We start from the raw sequence: 23,783 nt of genomic DNA on the forward strand, positions 1-23,783 counted from the left end.
GGCTTGTGTAATCTTTTGTGAATTTTAGGTGTATAATAAATCACCGGGGTTTTCGTGGAGCTTGAAACCAGGTATTCTGCTTCTTTGGTGTTTAGAATCCCAATCTGTTTTCCTTTATTCACATAGGTTCTAAGTTTCTTTTCATATGCACGTTTGGGGCTCTTCCTGAGTTTGTTATAGGTGTTCTCTACCTGAAGCAGGTTCCCCATTTCCTCCTCATAATCTATTTTATTTAATATTACTAGCCCTCCCCCTTTATCTGCGGGTCTTATAACCACCTCCTTTCTTTTACTCAAAGACTTTATTGTTTTCCAGACATTTCTTGTTTTGTGGTTGCTCTGTTTTTCTAACTTCCTCAAGTCATCTTCCACCATTTTTTGGAATGCTTCCATACATTGATTCCCAGATGTTTTAGGGTTGAAGGTGGAGTTGTTTTTCAACCTTGTTTGCTCATATATTGCTTCTCTCCTCGTTCTTGTATCTGTTTTTGTGAGAAAATGTTTTTTGAGGTTGAGTTTCCTCATAAACTTTTTCAAATCAATATATGTTTCGAATTTATCCAAATGTTTTTCAGGGGCGAATTTGAGTCCTAAGTCAAGAATTTTCATCTCATCTTCAGAAAATTGGACATCACTAAGATTAAAAATACCCTTCCCTAATATTCTCGCCTTCGCTTTCTTCTTCCCTCCTCTATTTCCTCTGGTCGTCTTCTTCTTTCTTCGAGTCCCATCCCGTGTCTTATGTCTCCTCCATAACTCCTGGGGTGTTCCTGTTCCCTGTATGTTTGGTTCTCTTCCCTCATTCTGTCTTGCTCTTCTCGGGGGTCTCCTCGCCCCATGTGTGGTCTTCTCCACTCGGGGTTCCTGTAGGGAGGCCTTGCCCTCCATCGCCCTGGTGGTCTGTCTCTCCCCCAGCGCCTGGGAAAATCCCTATGGGGTCCTCGGTCCCTTCTATATTGCGGTCCTGGAGTGTCTTCATAGTTGTTTCTATATTGGGCCCTCACATTTTCCCTTAATGGGGAGTATCTATTTCTCGTAGGTATGTTATATCCAGGTGTTTGGGGGGCTCTATATTCATGTCTTTCTTGATAGTTGCCACTGCGAATTCTGGGTCTTCCCATATGTCCATATGGTGTGTTTTGTTGTAACCTATATGGGAGCCTTACATTAGTTCTTACTGTCTGTTGTGGTGTGTTGTTGATCGGTCCCTCTATCTCCATCGATGTGTCTGGGCTATCATCCACCTCCAATTCCTCCTCTAATAGACCAGGGTCACCATTAATGGTTTGCCATTTGTAAACATTCATACCCTGATAATCAATCAGGTCCCTTTCATATTTTTTCTGTTTTTTTGCTTGTATTTGGGTGTTATATTTTTTGATTATTTCCTGGAGCTCCTTCCTTTTATTTTTATATTCAGTCTGATTAGTAAAGGGTAATAGTTGGTTTTTGATATCAGTAATGTTAGCTTCAATCCCTTTAAGTTTAAACTGTCTTCTCTTTAGGATTTTGTGTAATAGCTCATTTTCACACCCATTGAAGAAGGTGTACCATTCATCCATCAACGCCCTGATCATTGATACCATCATTAGGATCCAGGTTCCACCTTAGTCTCCTTGGTGTCATTTTTGCTGTAATATAGGTTTCCATGGTGGCCCACCAGACTCTGAGCTGCTTCTCCATGGTATGTCTTAATTTCTTCATCAGACTGTTCATATCTTGTGCATTAGTCACTGTCTCCTGACTAAAAATGCCACCCAAATCGATATTTCTATTTCCCATATACCCGAATATGTCCATAGCTGCAAGCTCAAAGATCCCACCAAAGGTGAGAGCTAGAGTATAAATAAGTGTGGAAGCTGCGCTTAGGACAAACGTTTAGGTGTGCAGCCTACCTGAAGGAGCTTCCCTAAGGATCCTCCACAGAGTACTTGAATATAAATTAAAAAGGGGTGTGGCGCTCCCTACCGGGTTAAATGGGATGATATGTGGGGGGGGGGGGGGTTATCTGTTAGGTTATATTATATCCCAAGGTGATTTTCCCCAATCATAATCCTATTAAAGGTTCCTGATACCAACATAAAAATTAATTACCCAAAAAAAATAATATAAACAGAGGGGGAGTATAGAAGGGGATTTGGGAGAAAGGTCTAATGCGGCCCTATTTTATAAATTATGTTTACATTTTAGGAACAAAGGATTTATTTAATATATGGGATAATACTATTGCGGTGGTAACATAGTTTTTAACCATAAGTTGGGTATACAACATAAGGCTTATGATGTCTCTAAGGTAGTTTGATGAAATCACCCCTGCTGACACTTCAGATAAAGTGGGAGTGCCCACTCCGCCTCTTCATGAGGTGATTGGACATCTCAGGTAAAGGGGTGTGAATAGATCAGCGGCTCCCTACAAATGGACGTAGCGCGTGGCGTGCTGGCACCGGCGCTGAAAACGTCAATGACGAAATGCGTACGACGGCGCCACGCACGCTACGTCACTTCCGGGTACGGACTCTGCTTGGAACGCAGGTGGAGTGCAAACAGCTCCAACCAGCGGTACGCAGCTATTCCAATATGGGTCTGTTTTCAGGAACATACCTGTACCCTGCGATAATAAACTGCTGAATTCTTTTTAGTTTAATCTATTTTAACCATTCTGCTAGGTTTTTTAGTTTTTTAATGTTAACTCATTTGAGTGTTTATGGAGTTTTTTTTAATAAAAAAAGTTTTCTTACCTACTACACCATGGGAGCCTCCTATTCTTTTTCTCCATGAGGGAGCCATTGTGAACACCTTAATTCAACATTACGGAAATTACCCTGGATGCTCGGTAGGATTGTGGTGGAGAGGAGATTGTGACCGTGATACCCCATGCAGCTTGCCCCATCTGGGGTGGGTGGATCCGGGGAGCCATTGGGAATACTTTAAACCAACAGCACGGAAATCACCCTGAATGCCCTATATGATCGTGGTGGAGAGGAGATCGTTATCGAGATACCCTATGCTGTTTGCCCCTTCTGGGGTTGTTGGATCCGGTGAGTGGGGACCCAAAAGGGAGCACAAAAGTCACTGAAACCATCTGAGAGCACTCTAGTCACGGTTTTCTCTTGCTAAGAAAATTCCCTGAAACACTGGGTTTGAAGAGTTTTACCACTTTAAGGACTATAACCACTAATTACTAATTGATTTATATCTGCACCAACCAGGTTGAGGTGCAATTATTTGCTTTGATCAATAATGTGTATATTTTTTTGCACTGTTTAGGTAGAGTACATCATATGTTTTGTATATTATTTGCACCGGTTAGGTAGAGCATATTAGATGTTTTATATGTTTACAGTCATTTCACTTGTGGCGGTATATGGTGCAGACCTATCACAGATGTAGGGGTCTCAGCACACTAATCCCTTACATATAAGGTCTTTTTGAACAACCACTGAAGATAGCCCTTGCTTAATTATTTTCCCTGTTTATATTATTTTTTTTGGTAATTAAATAACCCCCCCCCACATATCATCCCATTTAACCCGGTAGGGAGTGCCACACCCCTTTTTAATTTATATTCAAGTACATTTCGTCACATACCCATGACTTAATCATAGGAAAGAAACACCTACTTGCAGGGTCTTTTAAGGATTAGACATGGGGAAATGTACATGTATTGCAGAGGCGTACATATTTTTTTGTATTTTGCCCTAACATACACATTCAAGCGGGGATCCCCTTTAAAGAGAATATTATAACATACTTATTTTCTCTATCTATTTTATCTATCAAGTTTAGGACGAAATACATTTAAAAAAAAACATTTTTAGTAATTTAAATTCAACATGTTTCATTCTTACATATACACCTATCAGGAGTAGCTTCAAGCGCTTTTTCATGTGTTTTCTTTTCTGTTCTGGAAGCAAAAATAAAAATTAAGTACAGCGCTGCGTTTAGAAGGAAAGTGAAAAGCAGCCAACACACCTATAGACTCAAGGCAGAAAAAAAACAAAAGAAACAAAAGTGTGGCGCTATATATCACATCCACAGCTGTGTGTATTACAATAAAGACATATAAAAATGGTGAATACTACCAAAAAATGTATGACCATAAAATGGATAGTGTCAAATAATTAATCAGTGTTAATCACATATAAAGTAAATACACAATAATACTTAATCATCAGATGTGCCAGTGATTAGTAGAAACCCGTGCTGGTTCCATGAGCCAGACACCAAACATAAAAAACATGAAACTTTAAAAGTCCATAAAAAATGTGTAGAAAAATAGTGAAGAAAATATCAACAGAGTTCAAAGGGGGTGATGCATGGCCAGATGGTATTCACGGAATTTTAGTCGCACCAAATCTGGCGAGTGGGCAGAAGGGAGACCACAAGTGTGCATAGATTGTACATCAGTGCCGGGGCCAACACCAGGAGTAGAGGAGGCTTACCGGAAAACATTGACCTGAAATGGCGTACGCCAGACAAGTCAAAAAAGCATAATAACCACTGGTTCTGGGAAATGCGTCTTGTCAGATGTCATCAACAGATGGTGGAAAGAAAAGGAGTGGTCCGCACGGCTTCCTCTCCCATAGGTAATCCAGCATAAGCCAAACGTGTAGTTTCATATGCCATGCAAGGAGCAAACAAAACTCACATAGCGTAATAACGTTTTAAAACACTAGTTTATTAAAATAATAAAAAACAGACTCACATTTTGGAAGAACGAAACAGAGCTCAAATATCAAATTGCAGCAATCGTGAGGGGTCCACCCCTCTGGGTGACCCCAGATGACGGCTCCTTAGCTGAAACATGTCGGGTGGACCCCTCACGATCGCCTCACGGCCTTTGAACTCTGTTGATATTTTCTTCACTATTTTTCTACACATTTTTTATGGACTTTTAAAGTTTCATGTTTTTTATGTTTGGTGTCTGGCTCATGGAACCAGCACGGGTTTCTACTAATCACTGGCCCATCTGATGATTAAGTATTATTGTGTATTTACTTTATATGTGATTAACACTGATTAATTATTTGACACTATCCATTTTATGGTCATACATTTTTTGGTAGTATTCACCATTTTTATATGTCTTTATTGTAATACACACGGCTGTGGATGTGATATATAGCGCCACACTTTTGTTTCTTTTCTGTTCTGGAACACTTTTTCTGTATCTAGCACCTACGCATTGGATTCATTTTGTAATGTATAAATATCTTTGTGCTGATATCAAGTCTACAATTTGTTATATACTCTATTCTGAAGTGGTACAATCCAGTTCACCTACATATTTGAATTACAGTAGTTGGTTTAGTTCTTAGCTAGCTCTTTTTAGCTACTTCTTAGCACTCACTCTCAACTGAAAGATTTGGAATTCTCTGGGAGAATAAACTCTCCAGTTCCTTCTTACTGAACTCACACAAAATTAGCAACAATAGCCAAACAACAGCACAGTGGCTAACTATCTAGAGTTCGCATGTTCTCCCTGTGCCTGTGTGGGTTTCCTCCGGTTACTCTGGTTTCTTCCCACACTCCAAAGACATGCTGGTAGGGTAATTGGTTCATGTCTAAATTGGTCCTAGTATGTGTATGTATGAATATGAGTTAGGGACCTTAGATTGTAACCTCCTTGAGGGCAGGGACTGATGTGAATGTACAGTATATATGCAAATGGCTATATGTAAAATGTATATATGTAAAATGTTGGTGTTCATAGGCGTGCGCAAGGGATGTGCCAGGTGTGCCTAGGCACACCCTAATCCTGGAGTTGGTGACCCATCAATTGTGGGCAGGTGACAGGTAAGCCGTGATCCTAACTTGCCGACCCCAGAACCTGGACAGAATAGACAGCTGGAGTGAAAATTAAGGGACCGATCTGTATTTTCTTCTACAGCAGCTGAAAGTAGGCTTCTCCTCCTCTTCCTCTCACCGATATTCAGCTGCCACGGGAGGAAAATACAGGGGATTGGTACCAATGTATGTCACCCCTCTTGCCCGAGTTTCTTTTCTTTCTGCTGCCCAGGTCCCCCTGTGTGCTCACCTGCTCCCCCCCATTGTTTTAGGGTGACGAGTGGGGAAGAGCCGGTTAATATGTTACAAAGGCATATGTGTTGGAGCTTTGAGGTGCACACCCTAATACAATAGGCTGCGCACACCTATGTTGGTGTTCTATAAGTATCTGTAATAAATAAATAAATAAGCAACGCTTCAAGGTTGTCAATAGACCTGTCACCACTCAGGATCTTTGGTGAAGGGACTGCTTCCACACTCAGGATGGATATGGATTAAAGCTAGACTGCAGCTCTTGAGTGGAGTTAGGTGAAAGACAGTCCACCGGGCTTTTGGCCTACTTCTAAAGCCTGCACTTCTTGGTTTTTCTGCAGTCTCCTGCTTCCCTGCAGCACAGCAGCTCAGATCCTAACAGCATGTAGTCCGCCTACAGCAATAAGTTTCTCTTGCAGGAGCCTCTCAGCAGTCAATCTAAAGCACAGCATAAATTGTGCTGTCCTCCAGACATACTGTGATCAGTGGTGTACAGTAGGGGGCGCTAGAGACCTGAAAACATATGTATCTGTCACTAGATACACACACAATCCACATCAACCGCAGTGAATTAAATAATACTGTTTGTGCTGAAATGAAAATATACCAAATACATAATATGTAATAAAAATATACAAATATATAAAGTAAAAGTGAAGAGTGATATTAAGATCAAAAAAGTTCTTAGTGCAAGTGTGATAGATGAATTCGTGATGTTTGATTGTCCCAATCCATTGAAAAGATCAGAGCAAACAGTTAGTTGAAACCAACATTAAAGCTGACACATAGATCTTCAAAGATGCAACAAATCTTGCGATGATATATAGATTCCATCACCCAAGAGGAAAAAAACACCTGAAGATAATAGATATCTGCTTACCAGATACCAATGACTCCTTTAACTAAAAAGAGAGTCATTAGCGCTTGTACAGGATTGTGCCTGTTCACATGAAGGCTGGAAGGCTGGATGGTACTTTAGGCATAGATCCCTCCCGTCCCATTCATTCAGGATAGGAAATATGAGAAACACAAAAGGGAATCTCCATAGCGTAAAACCGTTTAATGTATAAAAATAAAGAACAATAAAATAGCCAAATGGCCTCTTACATTGATCGGTGCCTACCCGGCACTGGGACTGCTTGCATGTCAGGGTGAATGGTGTCAAAAACCCTTCGCATCGCATCGCACATGCTGCGTGCGTTCCACCCCGTGCGTCTAGCTAACCAGATGATCCGGAAGTAGGTGGGACGATTCTGGACATGTGACCACGTACCGCTCTGACGTACGTTTCGTTTGTGAACGTCTTCAGGGAAGCGTACATTGGTCACTAGGCAACTGGTTTATATGGGGAATAAGGGCGGGTAAATTGGCTTAATACAAATACTCCGCCTCTTTGTCGATAAAGTTTATTTGTTAAGCACTATGCACAAACCAGCCAGGGGATGAAAGCTCCCTCTGGTGGTTATATGTCTTAGTGCTCCAAAAAAATTATTAAATTAGAGAAAAAAAATGATAATTTTGTAACAGTAATACATACCCTATTTGTCAATTAGTAAAATGGCAGAAAACAATTGGAGATGGTGAATTTGTAAATAAATATGCTACATAAACAATAATAATTGTCATGGTTGGTTGGAAAGGACTAAAATTAATCCCGTCATTCAAAGCAGTCTCAGTCTCGGTTTCACAATGGCTGGTATGTGATAAGCACATCTCAACACTCTCCATTGAAACCAAAATATATAATACTTTAGTATCTTGGAAATCTTACCACCAAAGCTATATTTTAATAAATTAAAATTAAATTACAAAAAATGACAAAAAATGATAGCCATGAAACCACATATTAATTGGATTAATAATAAAACGCCTCAGATATGTTCCTTTGGTTACAGCATATCTAATGGCATCAAGGTTCATAAATGCATACTAATAAAATTGTGATTAATCATTTGTTAAAAAACAATTGAGGTCTATGTCTATGTTCATCCCATACGGTTGCATACTCTGTAGCTTATAGAGCCAATATGTTTCATTTTTGGACACTGTCCTTTTCATATGAGTACCCCTCCAGTCCCTTGCTACTTTATCAATCCCATAAAACGTACATAGTGATGGATCACTGTTGTGGTACATTTTAAAGTGTCTAGAGACACTATGGTTGGGGTAGCCATTTTTTATATTAGTAAGATGTTCACTGATTCTTACTTTAAGTTGACGTGTGGTTCTGCCCACGTACTGTAAGGAACATGGACATTCCAATACATAAGTCACGTGGTCAGAATCACACGTGATTAATGGTTTAATATTAAATTGTTGCTGGGTAACCACAGAATTAAATTGGGATTTCTTTTTCTTAGAACCCGGTTTCCTTGTTATTTTGCATGCATTGCACCTAGTGCAATAGTAGAAACCAGATCCATCCAAAAACGTAGATGGTTTTTTAGGTGGGTCCGGTACGTTGGGGGCTAATCGATTTCTGAGGGTAGGGGCCCTACGGTATATGAATTTTGGTTTATTTGGCAAAGAGGACTGTAAATCTTTATCTTTTAACAGAATTGGCCAGAATTTCTTGAAGATACCCTCCACTGTTCTATATTGCCGATGAAAGCCCGACAAAAATGCGCATTCATCTTTATATTCTTTTTTTGGTTTAGGAACCAACAAGGTTTGTCTGTCCATATTTGACACCTGAATTACCAGTTTCTCCAAAACATGGGCTGGGTAGCCCTTTTCCAGAAATCTGGCGGTAAGGGTATCTGCTTGTGCAAAAAAATCTATATCATTTTTACAGTTGCGCCGTATGCGCATATACTGCCCTTTGGGTACAGCCCCAATCCATTGCGGGTGATGGCAACTGTGTGTGGGGACATAGGCGTTGTGGTCGGTTTCCTTAAAAAAGGTTTTTGTGCTTATAGTGGAATCCTGTTTACAAAGTGTTAAATCCAAATAATTCACTGTTGTTAAGTGAAGATCTGCTGTGAATCTAAGATTGTATTCATTATGATTCATGCAATCCATAAATTCACCGAAACTTTCCTTTGTTCCCTCCCACAAAATGATGACATCATCTATGTACCTTTTGTATAACAGAAGTGATTTGGGTCTGTTATTATAGATGGTTTCTGATTCCCATTTATTTAATGTAATATTCGCCACACTTGGCGCATAACGGGCTCCCATGGCAACTCCACCTATTTGGTTGTAATACTCATTTAGCGCCCAAAAATAGTTATTCCCCATGGCCATGGATAGTCCTTCCAATAAAAATGTAATTTGCGATTGTTTTAGGGTGGACTTATTTGTGAAGGCCCACCTTACTGCTTCCAACACATCTGTCTGCCGTAAGTTGGTATACAGTGACTCGATGTCTATTGTCACTAGTAAAGTTTGGTCAGTGACTACCACGGATTGTAGCAAGGTGATGAGCTCCCTGCTGTCTTTGAGATGGGATTGGCTCTGTGGGACAAGAGGCTGGAGGAAGGTGTCAAGGTATTCCCCCACCCTCGAGTACAGAGAGCCAATCCCAACGTACCGGACCCACCTAAAAAACCATCTACGTTTTTGGATGGATCTGGTTTCTACTATTGCACTAGGTGCAATGCATGCAAAATAACAAGGAAACCGGGTTCTAAGAAAAAGAAATCCCAATTTAATTCTGTGGTTACCCAGCAACAATTTAATATTAAACCATTAATCACGTGTGATTCTGACCACGTGACTTATGTATTGGAATGTCCATGTTCCTTACAGTACGTGGGCAGAACCACACGTCAACTTAAAGTAAGAATCAGTGAACATCTTACTAATATAAAAAATGGCTACCCCAACCATAGTGTCTCTAGACACTTTAAAATGTACCACAACAGTGATCCATCACTATGTACGTTTTATGGGATTGATAAAGTAGCAAGGGACTGGAGGGGTACTCATATGAAAAGGACAGTGTCCAAAAATGAAACATATTGGCTCTATAAGCTACAGAGTATGCAACCGTATGGGATGAACATAGACATAGACCTCAATTGTTTTTTAACAAATGATTAATCACAATTTTATTAGTATGCATTTATGAACCTTGATGCCATTAGATATGCTGTAACCAAAGGAACATATCTGAGGCATTTTATTATTAATCCAATTAATATGTGGTTTACGTGGCTATCATTTTTTGTCATTTTTTGTAATTTAATTTTAATTTATTAAAATATAGCTTTGGTGGTAAGATTTCCAAGATACTAAAGTATTATATATTTTGGTTTCAATGGAGAGTGTTGAGATGTGCTTATCACATACCAGCCATTGTGAAACCGAGACTGAGACTGCTTTGAATGACGGGATTAATTTTAGTCCTTTCCAACCAACCATGACAATTATTATTGTTTATGTAGCATATTTATTTACAAATTCACCATCTCCAATTGTTTTCTGCCATTTTACTAATTGACAAATAGGGTATGTATTACTGTTACAAAATTATCATTTTTTTTCTCTAATTTAATAATTTTTTTGGAGCACTAAGACATATAACCACCAGAGGGAGCTTTCATCCCCTGGCTGGTTTGTGCATAGTGCTTAACAAATAAACTTTATCGACAAAGAGGTGGAGTATTTGTATTAAGCCAATTTACCCGCCCTTATTCCCCATATAAACCAGTTGCCTAGTGACCAATGTACGCTTCCCTGAAGACGTTCACAAACGAAACGTACGTCGGAGCGGTACGTGGTCACATGTCCAGAATCGTCCCACCTACTTCCGGATCATCTGGTTAGCTAGACGCACGGGGTGGAACGCACGCCGCATGTGCGATGTGATGCGAAGGGTTTTTGACACCATTCACCCTGACATGCAAGCAGTCCCAGTGCCGGGTAGGCACCGATCAATGTAAGAGGCCATTTGGCTATTTTATTGTTCTTTATTTTTATACATTAAACGGTTTTACGCTATGGAGATTCCCTTTTGTGTTTCTCATATTTCCTATCCTGAATGAATGGGACGGGAGGGATCTATGCCTAAAGTACCTTCCAGCCTTCATGTGAACAGGCACAATCCTGTACAAGCGCTAATGACTCTCTTTTTAGTTAAAGGAGTCATTGGTATCTGGTAAGCAGATATCTATTATCTTCAGGTGTTTTTTTCCTCTTGGGTGACGGAATCTATATATCATCGCAAGATTTGTTGCATCTTTGAAGATCTATGTGTCAGCTTTAATGTTGGTTTCAACTAACTGTTTGCTCTGATCTTTTCAATGGATTGGGACAATCAAACATCACGAATTCATCTATCACACTTGCACTAAGAACTTTTTTGATCTTAATATCACTCTTCACTTTTACTTTATATATTTGTATATTTTTATTACATATTATGTATTTGGTATATTTTCATTTCAGCACAAACAGTATTATTTAATTCACTGCGGTTGATGTGGATTGTGTGTGTATCTAGTGACAGATACATATGTTTTCAGGTCTCTAGCGCCCCCTACTGTACACCACTACTTATTTGATTGTTTTATTCAAAATTAGGGGAGCAGCTTGCATTTGTGATTTTTTGTGTTGTTGTTTTTTGTTTTTTGTTTTGTTTGTTTTTTATACACTTACAATTATTAATTTTTCATAATTTTTTATATTTACTACTATCACGGGCGCGAAAGTATTGTTTACCTATTACTTCGGCTCAAATATTTGTTTTTTTGAGCTTGTTCACTTTACGCAGCCATGGATATATTTAATTTTATGCAAACTAGAAAGTTTAATGTGGAAGAAATTTTTCACCAAACACCTAGTACCAGTGTGGACCTTGAGAAAGGATTTAAACAATTAAAATATGACACTGAAAAACAAATAAGGCTGTGGTGGGATATTGCATCCCTGGAGATGTACATAGGCAAAAATCTAACCCCCAGGAGTTTAAGATGGGATGTCAGTCCGAATGATGGAGTTGAGGACTTGAGACTACTCGATGAGTGGTACCAATTCTTCAACGCCTGTGAACAGAAATTAATGCAAATGATGGTTAGAAGGCGGGAAGCCAAAAAAGTTGTCTTGGAATCTAAAATCAAAGAACTCAGGACAACTATGGAACCATTTATGTCCTCCCAAGAATATATAGATAAGGCTAAGGAATTGAGCACCCATTTAGCCAAGTATGACGGGGAAATTAAGGATAAAAAACTCAAAAAATATTTTAGAGATATTAAGGATTACCAAGAAAATAAGGTATACAAATGGCAGGATAATCTACAAACAAGTCCTCCCCAGGACTCACCAGCAGAAAGGGAGATTGAAGTGCATAATACGGTAGCCAATTTGGCACCAAATATGAAAAGGGATCCTGGTACACCCCAGAGGGCCCACAAAAAAGAAGGCTATAGCCAAAATAATACATTCAAGTCCCATCCCCATACCTACCCACCAGTCTATCAATCCCCTTATAGGGGACAAAACTACAACAGACCCGCCCCCACAGAACACAGACCCCCTGATTATGGTTATTATACCCATAATCGTAATCATTATCCCTACAGACCCCCAAGGGGACACCAAAGGGGCAATTTTAGGGGTAGACCAGGATACAATAGTTATCCACCACAAGGAGGGGGGGAATGGAGGGACTGGAAAGAGCCATACAGAATTCCAACCAACCCCCAACATGGCTATTCAGAGCAAGTAGAAAGAGAGGAAGAAGGGGCAGAGGGAGAAAGAAAAGGGAAGAGAAACAGCTGAAATCCGGGCTATTTAATTTAACTAATTTAGAGTTTTCCGAGTCAGAATTGGAAGTCTTATCACAGGGACTGAAGTTCACACCAAACAAAAACATAGACAAATTCAACTTGTTTATAGACATTGAAAAATATATAAGAAAATTAAATATAAGGAAACATTTTTCAGGCCATAAAATTAACTCCACTAATAAAGAGACTGAGGACCCATTTGTACATAGCACTCTGAAAAACAACTCTGTTTTTAATCCTAAGAAAGGTTCAAATCAAAACATTGAAGTGTTTAGGAACATGATCCAAGATGAGGTACGCCTAATAGAAACATCCAAACAGCAAAACAACCAAAAAATATGGGAAGGCATCAAAAAATTGGAGGAAAACAAACAGATAGTGGTAAGACCCGCAGACAAGGGGGGAGGGCTGGTGATATTAACCAAAGAAAATTACAATAAAGAACTGCAAAGATTACTGAGGGATACTACAACATATAAGTTACTCAAATCTAACCCTAACAGAGGAAATAGGGAGTCCGCGCTAATGGGTGTAATTAGAAGCTTAGGTGGGAAGTATATTCCTAAATTGATAGACTGCTGCCCTCACATACGCTGACTCCACAGGGGGTGGAATGAGCGGAAAAAGTGAAAAAAGAAAAGTGTGTGAGTGTGGCGCTGTCCCAAAGTTGCAGAAGAAATGTCTGCATATATACAGTTTTATCAAAAGTGTCACGTGTGTATTCCTTTAAGTGAAATATGTATGGCAGTTATTACCACTCCTGTGGGTTAAAGTGACTGGTGATTTAAACATGAGAAGCATAATGAGTGCAATAAATCGCATCCAAGGTGTCTAGTGCTATATTCCCTCAAAAGGAAAAAACAGTATTAACCACTGCTAAGAGCATGAAGCGGTCTGTGTCTAAACACTAGAAAACACAAAGTTGCAATAAATACATCACACGTGACATGCAAAAAATTCTAAAGTGTCTAGTGCTAAATAAATAAATATTAAAATGTTGTTCTACAAACGTTGCAAATAACAAAGTGACAAGTGCCCTATGAAGAGGTCACTCTGAAAAGTGCTAAACACACGTGCCATGCAAATGGTTCTATGATAGTAAACAGTTCATATGGGTAAGTCCCCGGTGCACTATAAGTGAAAAAAGGCGTCCTTTGTGGGATTCCTCAAAGCATACAACAGGTGTTAATCCAGTGCTGGTGTCTCGCGTTGTGATTGTGCAGAGACTCACCAGCTGTATATCCCCTGCAGGGGTAACGAGTAGTCACAGTATGTGCCACTGTGCAGCAGTGCTTGGCAAGACCAGGACCAGGATGATATCATAAGGACATAAGAAGAAAGGATTCCATAGTGTGAAACCGTTTAAAACCACTATTTATTAGGTCAGATAAAAAGGGTACTCACATTGTAATGGAAAAAATGAGCGGTGTACAATGCTTACAAAGATGTTCCTAAGCGTCAGCTTTGCAGGGAGATGTCAGCAAGGCGCCACACTCACACACTTTTCTTTTTTCACTTTTTCCGCTCATTCCACCCCCTGTGGAGTCAGCGTATGTGAGGGCAGCAGTCTATCAATTTAGGAATATACTTCCCACCTAAGCTTCTAATTACACCCATTAGCGCGGACTCCCTATTTCCTCTGTTACACCTTATACTCGGTATTTCATACCAAGTAGTAGTCTGCTGCAATGGATATCTTTAAATATCTTAATAACAGAAATATAAATCTTATGGAAGTATTCAACCAAGAACAAGTAGTAAACAAAAAAGACATGGATAGTCTTTTTAAACAATTAAGACACACCATAGAGAAGCAAATTAGAGTTTGGTGGGACATAGCCACACTTGAAATGTACATCACTGAAAAAATCACCCCCAGGAGGCTTAGATGGGATGTCTCGCCAAACAACGCAATCAACGATAAAAGCCTTCCTTGATTCAAGGGAATACAAAGACAAGGACAACACCTTACAAGAAATAGTCAAAAAGTACGACAACGAGATACAACTAAAGAAACAAAAGAAATTTAGAAGAGACGTACTAGACTATAAGAATCAACATGTCTATAAGTGGCAAACGGATGAGACATATGTGGAAGAAGACCACAACACTTCAATGTTGGAGGAAGCTGATGATAGCTCAACAGAAGAAGATGCACCAACATGGCAAGAGACAAACACCATAACTAACAGGACACAAAGGGAATCATTAGGACAGGCGCCAACATCTGAAAACGTTAGGCGAAGGAATAGTCCTGAATATAGGAGAAATAGACAATATGAAACGTATGACAACAGAAGACAACAACAAGAAAACATACCTTTCACACCAAGAACACCGAGGTACAGAAACAGATACTCACCTTTGAGGTATGAACAAGAATATACCCCTTATGTAGAACCTCAACAGAGAAGGGGTTTTTTTCCGAGGGAATATCGTGGAAGACCACCTGCCTACAGACAAAGAATGTCACCATACAGAAGAGAAAGAGATCCCCAAGGATGGAGACCTTTCAGGATCCCAGACAGGAATTCCAACAAGCATCCAAGATCATGGTGGAACCCAAGGGTGACAAGAAATGTAGATACAAGAATAAGAAACAGAACTCAAGAGGGCACGCAATGGGAAGAGAGAACGAATCAGGGGTACAGAATACCGAGAGGAGGAAGAGAAAACGGACAAGAGGAAAGAGAGGAGGGGCAAAGAAAAAGAAGAAGAGAGTACTAGGCGGAGGCATTTTTAATCTTAGTGAAGCTACTTTCAACGAAAACGAAATGAGAGTACTCGATTTGGGATTAAAATATGCACCAGAGAAAAGTCTGGATCCCTTCGAAGTATTCATAGATTTGCAAAAATTCGTTAGGAAGTTGAACATTAGAAAATTTTTTGCAATAAAAGGAGAACAAGAACCACAAAAAGAAAATGAAAATTCAATATACAAACATTCGAAACTGAAAAACAATTCCACATTTAATCCCAATACCCAGCAAAATGAGAGCCTGATAACCTACAAAAAAATGGTGGAACAAGACATCAGGAAGATGAACCCAAGAAAAAATAAATCGAGAGTTTGGAAAACTATCAAAGGAATAGAAAAGAAAAAGAATATCGTTATACGGCCAGCAGACAAAGGGGGAGGCCTAGTTATATTAAATAAACAGGATTACGAGCTAGAGATGGGAAAACTACTCAACATCCCAAACACATATAAAAAACTGAAGGGTAACCCAAAGGTGGAATATCACAAGAAATTAAAAGCCTATATACATAAAGGGGAGAAAAAAGGAATTCTAAACAAAAAAGAAGCCAGATACCTGATCCCAGAGACAGCAAAAATTCCCGTGATCTACTATGTCCCAAAAATCCACAAGAGCCAAACCAACCCGCCAGGAAGACCTATAATAAGTGGCATCAATGGCCTGTTTTCAAGACTAGGGGCCTATCTGGACGGATATTTACAGCCATTGGTCACTAGGGGCAAATCATACCTAAGAGACAGCAAACAGTTGATTACTGAGCTTAAAAATCTAAACGTCAAAGAAGAAGATATACTCGTAACAATCGATATCAACTCATTATACACCAATATTGTACAAACAGATGGCATTAATGGAGCAGAATGGGCCCTATACCAACAGACAGACCTCAAAGAAGAACAAATCAAATTCCTCCTAGAAGGACTTATGTGCTAGAATGCCCGTGCCGTAAACAGTATGTGGGACGCACTACCAGAAAACTGCACATTAGAATTAGAGAACACGTCACAAACATAAAGAACGGTTTTAAAAAACATAGCGTATCCAGACATTTTAGAGATCATCACAATAGGGACCCCAGTGGTATGCTTTTTTACGGAATTGACAAAATTAAAGGACACTGGAGGGGTGACAACAAGAAAACAAAGGTGTCACAAAATGAGACCAGATGGATCTTCCAGCTAGACACACTTCAACCGTCTGGAATGAACATAGATGTGGATCTCAATTGTTTTCTTACCAATTACTGAACGCCTTTTATAAGAATCCCCCCTTTTCTGATGATAAACGCTCCTTATCTCTTTTTTAATGATAATGCTCCTCTCTTTGATGATAATGCTCCCCTTATTGGCTAACAAGTTATTCAAAATACTTTTAGTATTCTAACATACACCTACTACCTGTCTGATTATAACTGGTACATGATTTTCTTGTCTCGCTTTTTCACATAATTTTAAACATATTTTTATCTATTTTTATATATATCTTCTTAATAAAATTTTTTTTTTTTTTTTAATTTTTAGCATTTTTTTAGCATTTTAAATATAACTATTTGCCTGTTTGTATATCGTATTGCTAGGATATATGTCATGTCATTAATTTTGTAGAACCACAATTTTAATATTTTTAATATGGTTTAGTATATTACTGTTGTCTATATTACTATTGTCTAGGTTTCCTAAGTAAGGGCAAACCATTTACTACACACCTATATTCTGTGCGGGAGAATTGTGCATAAATAACGTAATAGTTACTACTGTGACACACATGCAATGGACCCATATATTAGTAAGGTGTCACCAGGAAACCAGCGCTGTATCAGGCTGTTCCACGGGGATTTAATCACTTCATTGGGGCTGCGGGCTTCGGTCTGCATTGTCCCAGGGAAAATGGCCGCCGACACACAAAAACATGGCCGCTGGTATGGGGCTGCGGGCTTCGGTCTGCATTGTCCCAGGGAAAATGGCCGCCGATACACAAAAACATGGCCGCTGGAACACAAACACATACCAAATATGGCCGCTGGAACACAGGTGCACTAAGGACCGCACAGCATATAAAGATAGGGGAGACGATGCAGGGACCACGCTCCCGTAGAAGTCCGAGTGACGAAACGTACGTAGGGCGTGGCCTTTGACTGAACGCCTTGCTGACATCTCCCTGCAAAGCTGACGCTTAGGAACATCTTTGTAAGCATTGTACACCGCTCATTTTTTCCATTACAATGTGAGTACCCTTTTTATCTGACCTAATAAATAGTGGTTTTAAACGGTTTCACACTATGGAATCCTTTCTTCTTATGTCCTTATGATATCATCCTGGTCCTGGTCTTGCCAAGCACTGCTGCACAGTGGCACATACTGTGACTACTCGTTACCCCTGCAGGGGATATACAGCTGGTGAGTCTCTGCACAATCACAACGCGAGACACCAGCACTGGATTAACACCTGTTGTATGCTTTGAGGAATCCCACAAAGGACGCCTTTTTTCACTTATAGTGCACCGGGGACTTACCCATATGAACTGTTTACTATCATAGAACCATTTGCATGGCACGTGTGTTTAGCACTTTTCAGAGTGACCTCTTCATAGGGCACTTGTCACCTTGTTATTTGCAACGTTTGTAGAACAACATTTTAATATTTATTTATTTAGCACTAGACACTTTAGAATTTTTTGCATGTCACGTGTGATGTATTTATTGCAACTTTGTGTTTTCTAGTGTTTAGACACAGACCGCTTCATGCTCTTAGCAGTGGTTAATACTGTTTTTTCCTTTTGAGGGAATATAGCACTAGACACCTTGGATGCGATTTATTGCACTCATTATGCTTCTCATGTTTAAATCACCAGTCACTTTAACCCACAGGAGTGGTAATAACTGCCATACATATTTCACTTAAAGGAATACACACGTGACACTTTTGATAAAACTGTATATATGCAGACATTTCTTCTGCAACTTTGGGACAGCGCCACACTCACACACTTTTCTTTTTTCAAATCTAACCCTACCACAAAATTAAAAAAGGAACTATCAATATGGATCAATAAAGGAATTAATAAAAAAATATTAAATCAGAAAGAAGCAGATTACCTTGACCTGACTACACCCAGAATTCCGGTACTTTATATTGTGCCGAAAATACATAAAAATAAGGAGAACCCACCAGGCCGCCCAATAGTGAGTGGGATTGGCTCTCTGTACTCGAGGGTGGGGGAATACCTTGACACCTTCCTCCAGCCTCTTGTCCCACAGAGCCAATCCTATCTCAAAGACAGCAGGGAGCTCATCACCTTGCTACAATCCGTGGTAGTCACTGACCAAACTTTACTAATGACAATAGACATCGAGTCACTGTATACCAACTTACGGCAGACAGATGTGTTGGAAGCAGTAAGGTGGGCCTTCACAAATAAGTCCACCCTAAAACAATCCCAAATTACATTTTTATTGGAAGGACTATCCATGGCCATGGGGAATAACTATTTTTGGGCGCTAAATGAGTATTACAACCAAATAGGTGGAGTTGCCATGGGAGCCCGTTATGCGCCAAGTGTGGCGAATATTACATTAAATAAATGGGAATCAGAAACCATCTATAATAACAGACCCAAATCACTTCTGTTATACAAAAGGTACATAGATGATGTCATCATTTTGTGGGAGGGAACAAAGGAAAGTTTCGGTGAATTTATGGATTGCATGAATCATAATGAATACAATCTTAGATTCACAGCAGATCTTCACTTAACAACAGTGAATTATTTGGATTTAACACTTTGTAAACAGGGTTCCACTATAAGCACAAAAACCTTTTTTAAGGAAACCGACCGCAACGCCTATGTCCCCACACACAGTTGCCATCACCCGCAATGGATTGGGGCTGTACCCAAAGGGCAGTATATGCGCATACGGCGCAACTGTAAAAAGGATATAGATTTTTTTGCACAAGCAGATACCCTTACCGCCAGATTTCTGGAAAAGGGCTACCCAGCCCATGTTTTGGAGAAACTGGTAATTCAGGTGTCAAATATGGACAGACAAACCTTGTTGGTTCCTAAACCAAAAAAAGAATATAAAGATGAATGCGCATTTTTGTCGGGCTTTCATCGGCAATATAGAACAGTGGAGGGTATCTTCAAGAAATTCTGGCCAATTCTGTTAAAAGATAAAGATTTACAGTCCTCTTTGCCAAATAAACCAAAATTCATATACCGTAGGGCCCCTACCCTCAGGAATCGATTAGCCCCCAACGTACCGGACCCACCTAAAAAACCATCTACGTTTTTGGATGGATCTGGTTTCTACTATTGCACTAGGTGCAATGCATGCAAAATAACAAGGAAACCGGGTTCTAAGAAAAAGAAATCCCAATTTAATTCTGTGGTTACCCAGCAACAATTTAATATTAAACCATTAATCACGTGTGATTCTGACCACGTGACTTATGTATTGGAATGTCCATGTTCCTTACAGTACGTGGGCAGAACCACACGTCAACTTAAAGTAAGAATCAGTGAACATCTTACTAATATAAAAAATGGCTACCCCAACCATAGTGTCTCTAGACACTTTAAAATGTACCACAACAGTGATCCATCACTATGTACGTTTTATGGGATTGATAAAGTAGCAAGGGACTGGAGGGGTACTCATATGAAAAGGACAGTGTCCAAAAATGAAACATATTGGCTCTATAAGCTACAGAGTATGCAACCGTATGGGATGAACATAGACATAGACCTCAATTGTTTTTTAACAAATGATTAATCACAATTTTATTAGTATGCATTTATGAACCTTGATGCCATTAGATATGCTGTAACCAAAGGAACATATCTGAGGCGTTTTATTATTAATCCAATTAATATGTGGTTTACGTGGCTATCATTTTTTGTCATTTTTTGTAATTTAATTTTAATTTATTAAAATATAGCTTTGGTGATAAGATTTCCAAGATACTAAAGTATTATATATTTTGGTTTCAATGGAGAGTGTTGAGATGTGCTTATCACATACCAGCCATTGTGAAACCGAGACTGAGACTGCTTTGAATGACGGGATTAATTTTAGTCCTTTCCAACCAACCATGACAATTATTATTGCTTATGTAGCATATTTATTTACAAATTCACCATCTCCAATTGTTTTCTGCCATTTTACTAATTGGCAAATAGGGTATGTATTACTGTTACAAAATTATCATTTTTTTTCTCTAATTTAATAATTTTTTTGGAGCACTAAGACATATAACCACCAGAGGGAGCTTTCATCCCCTGGCTGGTTTGTGCATAGTGCTTAACAAATAAACTTTATCGACAAAGAGGCGGAGTATTTGTATTAAGCCAATTTACCCGCCCTTATTCCCCATATAAACCAGTTGCCTAGTGACCAATGTACGCTTCCCTGAAGACGTTCACAAACGAAACGTACGTCGGAGCGGTACGTGGTCACATGTCCAGAATCGTCCCACCTACTTCCGGATCATCTGGTTAGCTAGACGCACGGGGTGGAACGCACGCCGCATGTGCGATGTGATGCGAAGGGTTTTTGACACCATTCACCCTGACATGCAAGCAGTCCCAGTGCCGGGTAGGCACCGATCAATGTAAGAGGCCATTTGGCTATTTTATTGTTCTTTATTTTTATACATTAAACGGTTTTACGCTATGGAGATTCCCTTTTGTGTTTCTCATATTTCCTATCCTGAATGAATGGGACGGGAGGGATCTATGCCTAAAGTACCATCCAGCCTTCCAGCCTTCATGTGAACAGGCACAATCCTGTACAAGCGCTAATGACTCTCTTTTTAGTTAAAGGAGTCATTGGTATCTGGTAAGCAGATATCTATTATCTTCAGGTGTTTTTTTCCTCTTGGGTGACGGAATCTATATATCATCGCAAGATTTGTTGCATCTTTGAAGATCTATGTGTCAGCTTTAATGTTGGTTTCAACTAACTGTTTGCTCTGATCTTTTCAATGGATTGGGACAATCAAACATCACGAATTCATCTATCACACTTGCACTAAGAACTTTTTTGATCTTAATATCACTCTTCACTTTTACTTTATATATTTGTATATTTTTATTACATATTATGTATTTGGTATATTTTCATTTCAGCACAAACAGTATTATTTAATTCACTGCGGTTGATGTGGATTGTGTGTGTATCTAGTGACAGATACATATGTTTTCAGGTCTCTAGCGCCCCCTACTGTACACCACTACTTATTTGATTGTTTTATTCAAAATTAGGGGAGCAGCTTGCATTTGTGATTTTTTGTGTTGTTGTTTTTTGTTTTTTGTTTTGTTTGTTTTTTATACACTTACAATTATTAATTTTTCATAATTTTTTATATTTACTACTATCAGGGCGCGAAAGTATTGTTTACCTAATACTGTGATCAGTAGCAGAAGTAGCAGCAGTAGTCTGCTGCACACAGGTTCCCAGCTGACTGTGTGTTCCCCTGGTTCTGTCAACTGCCCTAGGCCACATATGACTTTCCCCAGGCTCCTGCCTCATTCTAGCAATACAGTCTGGAGCCCTGCCCCCCAGGGCTTACACACACCCACCCTCCATGTGGATCCCTGAGTTCCATCTAAGTGATGAGCAGGACTACTCTTCTTGGCTGTGCGGCAGGCAATAGAAAATTCTCCTACCCTATTGCTAGGGACAGGTATAGTCCCAGGCTGTGGCAGTAGTCAGTGGTGTCCACCCTTGCTTTTGTTTCTTTCTGCACTCTAATAGGGCGTACACACGGTCGGACTTTGTTCGGACATTCCGACAACAAAATCCTAGGATTTTTTCCGACGGATGTTGGCTCAAACTTGTCTTGCATACACACGGTCACACAAAGTTGTTGGAAAATCCGATCGTTTTAAACGCGGTGACGTAAAACATGTACGTCGGAACTATAAACGGGGCAGTGGCCAATAGCTTTCATCTCTTTATTTATTCTGAGCATGCGTGGCACTTTGTCCGTCGGATTTGTGTACACACGATCGGAATTTCCGACAACGGATTTTGTTGTCGGAAAATTTTATCTCCTGCTCTCCAACTTTGTGTGTCGGAAAATCCAATGGAAAATGTCTGATGGAGCCCACACACGGTCGGAATTTCCGACAACACGCTCCGATCGGACATTTTCCATCGGAAAATCCGACCGTGTGTACGGGGCATAAGTCTGGGGCCAGGGAGGGAGTAACACTCTTTGGCAGTACTAAATATAGTGCTGCTCCAGACCGGCTCACATTGCATCCTTATAAATAATCAGGTGTCAGGTCTAGTTCATCAGTGATATTATTCCACAATACAATATAATATGACTAAACATTGATTGGCATGAAACGCGTTAGAGGGATCTGTATTCCTTTCACAATGGAGTGCCATTATCAATTTTTTGTATTTTGGAATCTGCAGTGGTTAAAACATTCTGCTGACTGGTTTAAAGGGGCCACTGGCCAGTGACACATAAAGTCTTTGCCTTTTCATTTTTTTTTTATCAAGTAAAAATAGTCAGGTTACAATTTGTCTTGTAGTTATGATGATACACAAGAATAATTATGATGTTTGCATAAAGTCTAGTACATATGTTCTCCTATATATTACAAGTTGGATATATACAGATTAGAGACGTAAGTACTTGTACGTGCGACACATTTAATCAAGCAAGTTCCAGAGAAGAGAGAGGGAATAGGATTGGTAGGAGGAGGAAGAACTCCCAGGCCTTTAAAGTGGTGGCTGGTCCACCATGAGATGAGTATGGTCCATGATGTGGAATATCAGGGTTCTTGAAGGGAAGAGTCAAAGCCTGGTCGTAGGTATTTGTCTATCGGGGGCTGCCATACCATTGTTTACTGAGGGATTCTGTCTTGCAATGTGGCCTCAATTGTCTTGTGTATCATGGCCTAAGTAATCCAGTTTTTAGTTGCGTTAAGGCAGAGTATAGGCAATGGTGATTTGTAATAAGTGTTTTGCGCATTAGTGATATCAGGAGACCATTTAGCTCTATTGTGGGGTTCAGAAGGATAACAGAACATAGGAGGTTTAAAATTATGCTGTAGATGTTGGCCTAAAATATACTAACAATTGGGTGGGTCCACCATATGTGCAAGTGTTTGGCTAGATCTTTGCAGCCCCTGAAGCATGTGAGTATGTAGTTGGGGACAAATTTGGCTATCCTAGTGGCATCGATTTCATTGGTCTATTTATTGGTGTAAGATGGGAAAGAGGTGAACATTT

This window comes from Aquarana catesbeiana, linkage group LG12 (genome assembly GCF_042186555.1).
Source record: "Aquarana catesbeiana isolate 2022-GZ linkage group LG12, ASM4218655v1, whole genome shotgun sequence".
Classification (NCBI taxonomy): domain Eukaryota; kingdom Metazoa; phylum Chordata; class Amphibia; order Anura; family Ranidae; genus Aquarana; species Aquarana catesbeiana.